The following is a 12,840-nucleotide window of genomic DNA, read 5'->3' as shown; positions in this document are numbered from 1 at the left end:
GGCCATGTGTAAAATGTATTTTCTACTATGGAAAGTTGTTCCACATGTTGAGTTTTATACACTGTTTCATTTTTATGGTGTGTATGAAATTTTATGCACACACGAAATATGCTGGCACAAGCAAACACAACAACACATGAAAATGCATAGATCATAGAGTGAGCCCTTCATGCACTATAACACTTTATACGAACCACAGATGGAAAAAAAAACAACCAGTCCTTCCACACCCAACAATATATACAGTAATGACCTCCACATGCACAGATATATAAATGCTACCACCGCATCACTGAGGATCTTGCAGTCCTTCAAAAGGGTGAGTTATGAGTATTCATGTTCATGTTTTGCAGTTGGAAGACAAAGATACATAATGAGCTCCACTAGTTACCAATGTCATACCAAGCTAAATTCAGAGCACTAATACCTTTAATCCCTTTATGGTCTAGGCCCAGGATACTTGAGAGAGTGCTTTCCGTTTTATGTCTCTTCCCAGTCATGGACCCAGTGGCAGCTCCAGATTTTTGGGGTGGTTGGGTCCTGAGAGAACAGCCCAGCAAGGGAACCCAAATGGCACTCTTTCTCTGTACTTTGGAAAATGTATGCACATAATAGTTTACCCTTTCTAGTGCCTGGACAGTGAATGGGTGACCAGTTGCATAGCTTCCCCCCTGCTCACCCCTGTGCCCTCCTCAAACACAACCAGGTTATTCACTCTGGTTGTATCCAGAGCCTGTTCTGAGGCCTTCGGGAGGCCTTAGAACATCACATCTGGTCTTCAGGTGGAAACTAGATGTGACATTTTTATTCCTTTCTAAGGCCTTCTGAGGCCCAAGGAGGCCATGGGGGGTGTGGCCCTAGAAGATGTGCCCTTTGGCAGCACTCCTTCCAACTACACTGTGGGTGATGGTTTTTCACCACCACCACTACTATAGCTATGATTGCGATATGAAGGAGCATTTTCATCAGCTGCTGCTGTCTCTCCCCATCACCTCATCATAAGACTCTTGATGGGGTTTGTGCTACTGACTGGTTTACCAGGCAACAGCAGGGAGCAGCTTGCTTTGCAGGGAAAATTGTATTTCCTTTTTATGCAAAACATCTTGAAGACATGCATTTATACCAATAGTGCTAGATGCCTGCCAGTAGAGCAAACAGCCAGACCAGAAAAATAGCTACCTACAGGGAAGATGCCACAGATTCACAGGCCAGGAAGGCAATACTTTACACTGGGACCATGTAATCATGATTTGTGGAGTCTAGTGCTCCAGGTCTGAACAGAGACCAAATCTTACTACTGGCCATTGCACTGAGGTCCTGCATACAATTGTTGTCGTCCCATCCCCCCCAATACATGCATGCTTATTACATTATTTTTAAAAGCACTGTTGGTAACAAATGCCAGTAGAATTTGTAAAACGGTGCTGGGGAAAAGTCTGCTATCCTCCAATGCCTTCTGGTATGCCATCCAGAGATCCAGAACCCAGGAAAGAGACTCATCAGGAGGTCATGGAGCACAGAGGACAGCACCATATGAGCTTTTCTTTTCCTGGCTCTATTTGACCATTCCCAATGTCCCAGATGCTAATGGAGTGGAGGAGTGAAAAAGATGTTCCACATCTGCACTGCTCCTCCACAATCACCTAGTAAGCATTTCCATGGGCCCTGGCTTACTCAGCAGTAGTGGGGAGTCAGGGTGCTGAGAGCTGGCATTGGGCCCGGGACAAGATACCTAATTGAGCCCCCTTCCTGAATTTTGTACTGTCTAGTTTGTTTCGTCATGGCCCATGCCCAGGGACTTTGCCTTCCCTTCCTGCCCCTCTCCTGAGGCTTGATGGGGAGCAGGGGCTGCAGCAAACACTTGCCACTGCAGGTGCTGTCCAGACATGACTATGAACCCATGCACAGCCATGGACCTCCAGTCCTTGCCTCCCAGGCCCAATATGCACTGCCGACCCTGTCACTTAAATGAGTTTGTGGCAAGTGTAAAGGTTCGAAATTCTGATTCACTGCTCAGTCTCTTAGCCACTACTTTTTATTCAAAGCTCAAGTAGCCAACATCCTCTCTGAAAAGCATGATTTTAAAACGTCAGACTTGCCCTGACAGCAACTGTTACCTGGCACTTGCCTGATCTCGTCTGATCTCAGAAGCTAAGCAGAGTCAGGCCTGGTTAGTACTTGGATGGGAGACCACCTGGGAATACTGGATGCTGTAGGCTTGCACCATAGTCTTTCGAGACTGAAGGTTGCCAACCATGCCCTGAATAGACCCAGGCCTATTGAGGTACAATTCATTTTTGCTCTAGCACCCCTTTTGCAGAATCTTTCAAACCATGTTTACAAATAATCAAGCTATGCACTGAACTGTATTGAAGAAAATGCTGAGGCTACCTTTCCAAGTTATTTACTTCTTTTTCTTTTTCTTTTTTTTTACAAAAGCAACTAAACAAAAGGAGACAGCTTTTCATGTACATTATGTTGGGAAAGAAAACCGAACTGATTGTTTTGAGTAACTGGGTTTAAAAAAAGTGAAGCATTTCACGGCAAAGGATACTTTATGTTACAGCAAGAGGACATTGAAAAGACATGAAATAAGACGACGACAGGTCGTTTTACTGCCTGAATAGGTATGCCTCCTTCTTGTTATAAAGGTTCAAAGCAAGCTCCTTGTGATTCAGTTGGTACCCAGGTTTGCTTCACCCAAGGTACAGTGCTCTGAAGACACTGCTTAGAATTGGATGCACAAGACTAATGAAGTCTGTCAAGAAGTCACGAAAGAGACGCGCATGAGTACAAAATAAGAGCATCCTCTTTGATGTTGGAAATCCTGAAAGTAACCTAGATCTGTCTCTTTCATACATTGTATAGACATGTTGTTTTTTTCCTTGCATAGAAAAGAATGGAAATACATTCAAGTATGTTACTTATAGTATGGATTTCAGCATGCTTAAAAGTATGGAATGTGCATTGGTTCATTTTCATCTATACTGAAATGACTGCCAAGGGCATGATACTAGCAGGGCAAGTAACATGTACACACAGGAGAAAAACAATTGTGTGCAGGGATCCTGTTTGACACAGCTGTATATTTTGTGGTGAAAGGGAAATGGAAATGAGGGTGAAGGTGCACAAATGGGCTCGAAAAAAACAAAAAGGGGGTTCAAATGGTTCACCTGAACATGTTCATGTTCATTGCTAACCTGGCATGCATGTTCACATGACATACATATGTGCACATATGTGTTAGGCAACATTCAGTCTGACTTCCCATGTCGCAAATGCAACTCTCTATAGAGAACGATCGAGCTGCTGCTTGAAATTGCAAATGGTGCCAGTCATGCTGTAGCAGCCTCCCAGAAGCCCCCAGTGCTAGTAATTCAGTAGTGGGAGTAGGCTGTGGGTGGGGAGAGGGAAAGGGTGGGAGGACTGGGATGTTTCTGGGTGGGTACTGGGGAGGAACTGGGAGCAGTACAGAAGTGGGTGGATCTGGCAGCAGTGTAGTACTCTGGATCCTATCCCCCCCTTTTTAAAAAAAACCTCTCCATCCTTTTCCTTTTCTCAGACATATGTCACCCAAAATAGTTAGCATATGTCTGAAGAGTCTCACTGGTGATTGGACAACCTACCAGGAGGTAAATGCAATTTACATTTTTTCACTTAACTCTTGCAGGCTGTGCGATTGCCCTCCTTCCACCACAGGATGCAGCATGCACTTTTTTTGGGGTGGCTACATCGGCGCTAGTGGTGTTGGGGTGTAGGACTGGGCTGATAAGGTATGAGGTGTTCTTTTGAATGAAAAGGACATGAAAAGTATGCTGGACAAGTGTGTTATTAATGGTTATCTCATTTCCATTCAGAGTGCATCATATTGGAAAATCTGCTCTGGATTCCCAAGTCTGAGTTTAAACATGACAGGAGAGTGTTGCAGTATCCCCGAGTGAGGCTCTCCTAAGCTAACATTAGTGCTTCTTGAGTACAGTCACGAAACAGGCAACTTCCAATTTCACTGTGGACAATAATAGGCTAATCAGGATAATAATTACTTCTGTAAGACATTTTGTTAAATATACCTTTGTTCCTCATGTGATATATTTAGAGTGGAAAGAGTTATATGAATTTTAAACAAGTCAGATTGTTCTAGCACATCCCACTGACATGGTGTGAACAGATAAAAGTGGAGAAATGCATAATTCCCCAGCTGAAGCAGATGTACAGAATATACCACTTTATTACCTAGCAATAATAGGGATAATTTAGTCACAGCTTTGATGTTAAAATGTGTCAGTACCTTAGCTGTTCAGACAGCTGATAGCTTAATGCCTTTGGTTCATTATCATTAATTTTCAGTAATAGTCTTCTTCTGCAGTATAATGAGATTCTTTTCCTCATGTATAATAACACCAAACCTCCCACTCTTAATCTAAAACTTCAAGCAGTTTCGGCTTAAAGGCGAGTGGAGCAAATATTAACATGTAAAAGGTACAAGGGACATATTTTGTTAAAATTTCCAAACAGAAACACGAAGCAAATGTTTGCATGCTGATCTCCCTCTTAAACAACATGCTTTCACTCTGTCTAGCACAAATGTTTTCAACACTGTAATAATTGCACTTATAATTTCTGGTACAATGAACCATTAGCTAACTAATGATCCTGAACATGTATACAGGTCGGCTCTTTTCATGCGCAGGTTCATTGCTTGTGGATTTGATCATCCACAGGTTCCAACTCATGGTGCAGCCTGAACTGGACCGAATATGCCCGGAGCACAGCTCCAGTTGTGTTCCGGGGTGATCTTAGGGCTGGGGAGGCCACACGTGGTTTCCCCCACTCTAAGAATGCACACTTACGGCCCCCCAAAAATGCAACTGAGACCCAGGGAAGTCCTGCTCCAGCCTGCCTGCCCTATTTGTGTAGATCAGGGGTGTCCAAACGTTTTGGCCAGAGGGCCGCATGAAATATCTGCTGCAGTGCTGAGGGCCGGAAAAAATTTAAATATAGAATTTAAATAAATAAATTAGATGAATGAATGGAACTTGGATGATTGAATAAATGAATGAGTGGGCTCATTCACTCAGCCTCTCCGGCCCTCAGAACACCCTCTAGATGCAATCAGAGCATAGCTCTGGTCATGTTCAGTCGAGTGGACCAGAGGCTTTCAGGGGACAAGAGGCTGGCAGTGGGCCAGACAGAGGCTCGCTGCGGGTCGCATCTGGCCCCTGGGTCGGGGTTTGGAGACCCCTTATTGTGTCTGCATCCTTCATCAAACCACCCCTTTTAGAATTGCTGAGTCAGAGTTTCTTTCAATGAGGCTTCAAGCTCTACACTATATTTTTATATGGAGAGAGTGGATCTAGGTTTTCAGCTTAAAAAGTTGCCCAGTAGCAAAGGACTGTTGACTGACTAAGGGCACAATCCTAACCAGGTCTACTCAGAAGTAAGTCCTATTTTGTTCAATAGGGCTTACTCTCAGGAAAGTGTGGTTAGGATTGCAGCCTAACTCTTTTGTCATACCTGGAACTGTAGGCTTCATTATATAACAGGGGTGAGGCCGTATCTGTGGATCCAGTTATCCATGGATTGGGTCTGTGCCCCCCCTGCACGCGCACACCCCTCTGGAGGCAATGGAGCTTTGCTCTTCTCACCTCCGGGGGCTCCTCTGATCCTTATAAGGCATTAAAAATGTCACTTTCAGTTTTGCTGAGAAACCGGAAGTCATGTTTTTTGAGCTCCTGAGCTCAGTCTGAGCCTGGCAGAGGCCATGGACAGACATCCTCAGCCTGTGCTGGGCTCAGAGGACCCTCTGGAGATGAGAGGAACAAAACTCCCCATATCCCCAGGAGTTCCCCATATCTGTGGTTTCAGGTAACTGTGGGGGATTCCAGAACCCCTGTCGATATGGGGGCATACTTGTAATCATCAGTGTTGGCATGTTTTGTGAGGAATATTTCACGATTATGAGTGGTATTCAAGTCTATTGCTCAAGCATGATTTCATATGTAACACACACACACACACACACACACAGAGAGAGAGAGAGAGAGAGAGAGATCGAGATCATGGAGTGCCAGTGATTAAAATTTTTGAGTGTATCTGTTTTCATTCACTTCTCAGCACCTTTGTACCTTCAGGCAAATCACAAATCCCAGATATATATTTTAAGAAGTGGTCCCCATGGTGGTGATGGATGCAACACACCCTCTATATAAAGTACGACAACAACTGGGTGAGAAGTGACACAATTCTTTTACCACACGTTGCATGCAATAAATTTTAACTTCAAGCAAAAGCCGGCCGTAAAACACTAGTGATGGGATTACCATATGGTGCCGGTTGTAAGGTTTTAATAGATATCTTTATTCTTTTAGAACATTTTCTTTCTATACTTTCCCATAAATCTAAAACAAAAATACCTGTCTAGTGACCAGCAGGTTGTAGATGATCAATGATTTGACTGTATCTTAGACGTAATAAACCATACATGGAGATCAACTGATACTTACAGTACTCATTCAGATGACAGAGCAGTAGGATCCTGTGGTTAGACTTTCATAAATTAAGTGCACTAGAAACTTCTAAGAACAGGGGTCAGTAGATTAATGTACTCTGGGTCTGCATTGCACAACTGGGCATGTGTTAATAGTATGGCTGTTATTCTTCCTGAAGGCTGCCAAGTAATACCACACGGTTCACAATAAAAATGAAAAGATGTGAGAAAATTAATCTGCTGGGTTTTACCATTCTTTTGACCAATTATTTATGTTTTATTAGCAAGAAAGCTATTGTCTTAGAAATCCCAGTGGTGAGTAGTCATCTCACATTGAAAATTTGGAAAAACCTTCCAGCCTCACTTGTTTTCTTTGGGTTGACCCATTTATTGGGGAAGGGAGGGGGAAGGAATGAAACCATTAAAAAATTCTTTGTTGCTGATCTGCCTATGTCATGTGATTAAATTCTTATATCACGTTTGGGAACACCAAAGAATTTATAGACTATACATGCTAAGAGTAACACATCCTGCTTAAAAGCACAATGGGACAGATTGAAGAGAGAATTGCTTTTCTAATTCTTGAGGACACCCTCAGACACAAGATAATATCCTGCTAACAAAGGCATTTAAATAAATGCTCAGTTGAAACGTGTGCTTAAAATGAACATGGCAATTACAGTCGAACCCCAGAGATGTGCATTCCAAAGATGTGAAATAAGTGGTCTGACTGCTCCCTGACTTAACAAGGGAATGAAAGGCATTCTTCAGTGACTATGGCTGTGTCCAAAGAAACTTTATAGCAAGGGTGGGAAACTGGAAGCCTTCATGCCAACTCAGGCCCTTCCCTTTTTCTATCTGGCCCATTGAAACTCCTTGATGGTCTTTTGGCTCCAAACTGTTTTTTATCCAGCCCCAGCACTTTGGTTGATTTACATTCTGTTTTTAATTCAAAAGTCCAGAAGCTACCATTATAAAAACAACAACAGAACATAACTACATTTACATTTAATTATGCCACTTATATTTGATTTGGGTGTTGTCCTTGGCTAGAGGTTGTTTTTGCCAATCCTCAGAGTAGTCCAGAAGCTACAGTCTATGCAAACTTTCTTGGAGGTATGAGCCATTGAATACTTCTGAGAAGATATGCATAGATTTGTGCTGTGAATTGGAGTCATAAAAACCTTTTGTCAACCCAATAGGACATCTATGGCGAGTCTTCAACAACAAAGACAAAGGTATTGTGAAAAAAGAAATAAATATGAAAATCTAAAATAAACAAAAAACAATGTTATAAAGTGGTAATGCAGAAATTCATTTTCTTTCCATTAGAGGAAAAAAAGGGATGTAAATGACAAGCAATAGTAAGAGTAATAAATTTCTGAAATCACAGCATTTGAGGTTTAGAGGATTTTATGACGCTTTGTAGCCTTCTAGTGGCATTTACAGTGTTACAATTTACAATTACATGGACAATTTTTACTGCACAACACATGTTCCACATTATAAAATGAAAGTGTGCATGGTGCAATGTTGACCCAAGCTGTTCTTGTGGTCAGTGATCTCATGCATCATCTTGCGGTGGACGCACATTTATTCGCAGGAAGCCGGAATGCATATGTGGAACGGCAGAATCCCCCAATTGTTTATCTCTCTAATGGAGAATTCTTTTGACAAGCCCATCACTAGTACCGGAATGGAATGTTATATTTGTTTGGAATGGATATCAAGGTCAAACCTATTGGGAGGGTTCTACTTTCACTCCAGAGAGAGCTTTTGATGTCAGTGATACCCTTCAGACACAGTTGCCCTTATTATGCTGTGGATTACCTTCGTTCCTCAATGTTGTCTCTTCATTGGCTTGTACTTTCCGCAGGGAAATTGCTTTTGTCTTATGTCTCCTCCATAACTTTGATTGATACCTGTTTAATCCTACCATTAAGGAGTTAACGCTAAGGCAACGCAACAAATCATTCTAAAGTCTCTTACAATGTGTAGGGGGAAAGGAATTTATATTTATGTAGGAATTAGCATGCACACAGAAAAAAGATTCCAGACTTTGAGGACTGTGCAGTTTCAAAGACATTCACAAGGCTATTCCAAACATTATATGTCTGGATTGGTAGTGAGTGCATACTTGGCAAGGTGTTACAGTGAATCCTGATTTTCTGATGGGAGTATCAGAATTATTGTTATTATTATTTATTTTATTCACATCAAAATGACAACACATCTGATAATGATTGTATACACACAAAAACCACAACATTTATCAGCCGGTAAATCCTCATCAACACGGACAACTGCCTGACATCTAGGTGTAGATGAGATGCCGACGAAGGATGGACGCTGTGCCAGTTATGGCAGTCTTCTTTAATTCGACTGGTATTATTGCCGGGGCATCCATTTATTTATTTATTATTATTATTATTATTATTATTATTATTATTATTATTATTATTATTATTGTGGTAGTGATCATTATACTACATGTGTTTCCAAGGTATGCATTTGCTGTGTACACACCTTACATTATTAGATGTCTAAAAAAATTATTGATGTACCTATTATCTGTTTAGATGTACATCTGAAATACCTGACATTTGAAGTTGCTGTGCAACTCAAACAAATATTTTGCTTCTTTCTAAGCAATTCTCATGACAATCAACATTAGGAGTGTGTCTGGGACAATACTGTTAATTTGAGACTGCTTGTGTACGCACACCATAGTTCATAGAATTATGCAACCCAAAAAAAGATGCTCATGAGAAACTTTGCTTTTCTTTCGACTCCTGTAAGTTGGAAAACCAACTTACAGCGCAATCCTAACTTGCGCTGAAAACAAGCAGGCCAGTAGGCCTGCGCTGTATCCAGCACACATTTCAGGCGCTTAGTGGTTCAGCCCAGGGCAAGAGGAATCACTTCCCCTTACCCTGGGGAGAGCCACTGCAGCCACAATGGAGCTACTCGAATCTGCACCGCCTCAGGAGGCAGTGCAAATTCGAGCAGCCCGGAGCTGGACCAGGCTGCTCAGGAAAGGGGTTAGGATTTAGCATAACAGCCAGATCCTGGCCCCACTTCCCATTCCCTGCTGGCCCTCCCCCTTCCCTCACCCCAAAACGCCTCCTCTCTGCCTCCCCCCTGCCCTCCCCCTGCCCCCCAGACCTCAGTGCCTGCCGAGCTCAGCCGGTGCAAACTCATCATCACCAAGGCCTGCGGCTGTGCAGTTACGCCAACGCAAGTCCCTTGTACCAGCCTAACTGCCTCCAGGGTGGCACTAAAGTGCTTTACAGCACTGTTGCGACACCCCTGGGCTGGCGCAAGTGTAGAGAGATGCTCTTTACACTCTCGCATAACACCAGAACCAGGGGACATCTGCTAAAATTGAGTGTTGGGAGAGTTAGAACAGACAAAAGAAAATATTTCTTTACTCAGCGTGTGGTTGGTCTGTGGAACTCCTTGCCACAGGATGTGGTGATGGCGCCTGGCCTGGACGCCTTTAAAAGGGGATTGGACAAGTTTCTGGAGGAAAAATCCATTACAAGCCATGATGTGCATGTACAACCTCCTGATTTTAGAAATGGGCTATGTCAGAATGCCAGATGCAAGGGAGGGCACCAGGATGAGCTCTCTTGTTATCTGGTGTGCTCCCTGGGGCATTTGATGGGCCGCTGTGAGATACAGGAAGCTGGACTAGATGGGCCTATGGCCTGATCCAGTGGGGCTGTTCTTATGTTCTAGCTACTGGTTAACATTGTACCCTTAGAGCTTAATAAAACATATACAGTGAATTTACTATACTTCAGATCAACAGGCTCTCATGGTAAAAATGAGGAGGCAATCCTTAGAATGTGCTTGGATCAGACCTGTGAGACTCAAAGAGGTGACAACATGATGTGGAAAATCCCTCAGGCCCAGACCAAATGTACAGTTCATCTGTAGGAAATTACATTTGTGAGTCACATGTGTGTCAACCCACATGGGATCTGCAACCACATGTTCACTCCAATCTGGAGGCTTATCTGTGAGTAAAACTCCACTAGTGTCTCCTCTGGCACTGTCAGTTATCCTTCAAAGAATGGTCTTCCTGTGTCTGCACTGGCCTGCCAAAAGGGGTGGGACACCATCTCACCCTCTGAAGTCTCAAAATTCACGGATATCAGACAACCATATGAGTCTCCAACCATATGTTCAAAGCCTATGTGGATGATTCCAAATACATCCCCCCCCCCCAATTCATGAATAAAGAAGTGGAAAAGGCACTTGGCTTATTTCATGGGAAAAAATCCACCAACAAGGATACCCATGTGGGTTTTGATCCAAACACGTGCAACATTCATGGGAAATGCTGATTTCCATGAGAGTTTTCAGTTTACACATTTGTTCTGAACACCAAAGTTTTTCTTTTCCCCTTATAGTACGTTTGCAACAGTGCGCGCTGGAGGTAAGCCAGCATGCACTGTTCAGGATTGGGCAGTGAATCATGAAGCCTGTTACAGAAGTTACTTGCTATTTTCTCTCCACTCATGGGTCTTTGCCTCCAACGTAATAGGATATCCTTCTGTGTTAACACGCTCAGAAGAAAGGAAATAGCAATGACCATCATTTCTGGTGTGGACTGCAAAGCAATCAGCAACAAACAGCAACAACATGAGCAACGGCTATCCACAAAACTGAGAAGCATAACTGAACAAAAACACAATTTCCCTCTTACTAGGGGGAAGCAGGTGTCTGTTTAATGACCTGAGAAGAAATGGCAGGAGAAGCGAATTGTTGCTTCAGAAGCAAGACAGAGTGGCAAGGACTTTGTCCCTAAGCGTCAAAGGATAACTTACAGTCCAATCCTACGCATGTCTACACAAAAGTAAATCCCATTATAGTCAATTGGTAAGTGTGCATGGGATGGGGCTTTTAGGCCAATTTGACTCAAAATCCTTCGTTACTGTTGAAGTCTTGTCCTCAAGCAGGTAATTAAAATAGTGTGGGTAGGGGTGGAGGGATGTAATGGTCAGTGGGGGCTCTTCATAATATTCAGTTCACCACATACTGGGTGATTTTACATCAGCCATCGTTTTTGAGATCTCAGATACCCTTGACTGCTCTCTTGACAAACCATAATCTGACCCTCTTCCTGAAGAAGCAGATCTGCATCACTTGAAAACCAGTGAATCTTGATAGCTGCAATCCTATGCATGCTTACTTGGGAGTCAGCCCCATTACATACAGTGGCACTTATGGCAGCACAAATATGGCAGCATGTGACAGTTCAGTGGGCTGGTTTTCGCACAGTTGTAAAGGGCCCTGTGCTACTGGATTGCCAGTTCTGGCAGCAAAGGCCCCATTAGGATTGGGGCCCTTGTTTGTGTACTAGATACCCTACCGTGGCAGTTCCTCAGGATCTCAGATTTGTGATAAAATACTGCAAAAAAGGAAATGTTGATGTGATTGTACACAATGGTAAGGGTGACACATTTGAAAGCCCACTGCCCTTACACTTTTAAAACTAATATTCAATACTTTTAATTTCCCTGTTTAATATTCAAACTGGGGAAATTATGAGTATTTCAGAATTCATTGAACTATTGATTGTGCCCCCAATATTGGTTTTAGGACTCATTGTAGTATGACTCTTCCTTTTCACCCCCTGCTTGAGGACAACAAACCTGCATTGTCTGCATTAGACACAGAGAACAAAAATTAAAACGAGAGCCACCAGTAATCTGCGGGTGCTCAAGGGAAATATAAGCTAAGGTACACAATGCCATTTCATCTAGCAGTCAAAATCAGAGAGGTATTTCATTTCCATTCCTTTTAAAACTTCAGCTTATAGTTATATGAGCTACCTCAAAGCATTTAGAAAGTCTGAAGAAATGGAGGATTTACAGACTTTGCATCTGCTTTTGTTAAAAAAAAAAAAAGTGGTCTGTTTTGCTGCCATGGTGACAAACATGAGAAATGAAACAGCTTTAAGTTACTTCAGCTGTAGAGTGACAAGTGTCAAGGAGAAGGTGAAACATTCAGCTATTGTTTGAGATTATAAGGCTCCACTTAAGGAAGAAAAATGTACTTTCTATTTTGTGAGCCGACTTGAGATCTGCTTGGGGGAAAAGATCAAATTGCAAACAATCTGGCAAAGGGAAATATTAGAAAAATATTGGATAAAGTGTCTACTTTCTTCTTGGGTTTATTTTTTCTGCTACTCTCAGAATGTACTTTTCATTGGGTGGAAGGGGACAACATCACTGTTTGCCAATGGTCCTGGCCATTTCGAATAAAAACAGCAAATCACATGGAAACTGTTAATATAATTTGGAAACAATTGCTATAGGTGTTTCATTTCTACATGATCATGG

This window comes from Tiliqua scincoides, chromosome 3 (assembly GCF_035046505.1).
Source record: "Tiliqua scincoides isolate rTilSci1 chromosome 3, rTilSci1.hap2, whole genome shotgun sequence".
Classification (NCBI taxonomy): Eukaryota; Metazoa; Chordata; class Lepidosauria; order Squamata; family Scincidae; genus Tiliqua; species Tiliqua scincoides.
The sequence above is the reverse complement of the archived record's forward strand: the minus strand, read 5'-3'. Positions refer to the sequence as shown.